This window comes from Primulina eburnea, chromosome 8, assembly GCF_022965805.1.
Source record: "Primulina eburnea isolate SZY01 chromosome 8, ASM2296580v1, whole genome shotgun sequence".
NCBI classification, from domain to species: Eukaryota; Viridiplantae; Streptophyta; class Magnoliopsida; order Lamiales; family Gesneriaceae; genus Primulina; species Primulina eburnea.
In genome coordinates this window covers 6,061,245-6,063,421 of record NC_133108.1, presented here as the reverse complement: position 1 = coordinate 6,063,421, position 2,177 = coordinate 6,061,245, and positions in this window count along the sequence as shown.

Genomic DNA, 2,177 nt, shown 5'->3' with positions numbered 1-2,177 from the left:
GGCCCATCATGCTTCCGTAAAATAAATTAAATCATTTACCTCTTTGATCGGAGTACCACCGGGTTATATCCACCGTATTTTACGAACTGCTCCTCACAATTCAATCACGCGATCGCAACCGATGGTTACCGACGCAGATTCTTTCAGCAGTACTTGACACAACCCTAATTCGTTTACTACCTTAGGGTGTACAATAAAAGATAAAATTTTGAAAATAATACATGAGAGGGGCTAAGAGCAAAGATCTCTTTATTCAAACACAAACATTTATTTATTACATAGTAACCTTCTTTAGAGGAGGAGAAACATATTTAGTTACTAATAGTAGCTGAACTCACTACACACATAAACTTGAAAGAGAAAATATTACAAATGGTTTGAAGAAAAATGAAGAGGTTAATCGATGCTTTCATCTTCCTTCTACTTCTTTATTTATAGAAGGCTTATTCGGATTTGAAACTCGGACTTCAAATCTTGATAAGCCTTTACAGCTTGCATATGGACCCTATAGTGGTTGAGTGGTCCTACTTTCTTGAAATGTCATTTTCTAGATTATTAATCTAGAAATTAACTTTTCATCTTCTTTTATCTCTCCGAGATACCAGTAGAGATGAGTTGGAATATATCAGCTGTAATCTCATCTTATTTTTCTTTGTACATCTGAATTATTGATCTGAGAGCTTCCACCTCACTTTTTTTATACTTGATTCATCTTTTCAGGACTTTCAGATATACACGGTACATCTTTAAGTTCTGATTTTGGTGTGTATAACTGGTTCCATTTACCCTTATTTATAGTGTAAAATTTGGGTCCAGTTTTCTTGTTTTTCTTCATTGGATTCTTTTTTTAAATTAGTTATTCAATGGTCCTTGTCCTTTTCCACCGATTATTGATGGTCATGTCCTTCCACTCCTATGGTGGGTTTTCTTTTGGTTAGTGGGCTAGTCACATGTCCACAATTAATATTGTCGAGGAATCTTTGGCTTTCTGTGTCCTCGAAGAAAACGTGATTGTGGTCTATCCCCACTTGTGCTTATGTCTGTAAAGTATTTCCGATCAGATCTCGATTTGAATCCTTTACCAAATTCAGGTTCCTTCTGGTTTTGGCATTCAGGACAGATGTTTTTAGAACATCTTCCTACATGTGCCATGTTACAGAATTTCCGACGAGTTTCTTTACTTGCCATCAGCTTGCTTTTCCACAGAAGATTTCTCTTTTTCTCAAATAAATCTTCTGCAAAACTTGTTGTTTTTCCTGTCATGGTATTTAACAGGAATGATCCGTTCACTGAATGATTATAATTTTTGAACGAAAACTTGACTTTGTCCATCTCAGTGAGACAAACCCATAAACCCCATGCTCTTCTGGTTGATATATCGTCTTCAGTTAGTGAAGCAACCAGGGGTGTTTCTTCTGTCGGAGGATCCTTGATAAATTTCTGAATATTTGTATCTGGCCTCCTTAAATTGATGAAATGAAAGGCTTCATGTGAACCTTTCCCTGCTGGTTCTGGTGCTGCATTGAAAAAGTATAGCTCGAAAACATCTCCTCTGGAAAAATAATCATTATTTGCTCAAGTTTCAGTGAACAGCTTCCTGGATCTATTTTGGTAGTCCTGAAATTTCCGGAAAGCTCGGTGATGTAGTATAAACTGAGGCAAGAGCCCCGAATTCATACCATGCTTTGACCTCCTTGGGATATGAATTAGGTTTCATCCATACCCTAGGATATTTTCCTGAAACATCAACCCTATTGGTAGCTGGGTTAATGCCAACTCTTGTTTTTAATTTATCCTAGTTCTGTTGGTAAACCTGTAATGGAGAAATTGCAACTTCATTAATACCAACATTAGATTTGCCCTTTTCAGTACGAGGCCTAAGGTTGATCTCTCCTTCTTCAATCCCCGAGGTGAAGGGTTGACTCGAGGACCCAAGATAAGGATCAGGAGTCTCAATTTTTGTCTCAGCCGACTCATCTAGAGATGATCCCGACTTAACACTTGTGCTAGGGGTATTTGAATCCCCTGCTCCAAGTATAGAGTCATGTACTCGAAAACTCTCCATTTGGGAAACCAATGGCTTCTCAATGCCTTGAAGGATAGGCCTTTGTGTTACAGATCATAACTGAGTATAAGCCTGTAAACATCCTGTAATTCGATCAGAGACAACTCTCTTA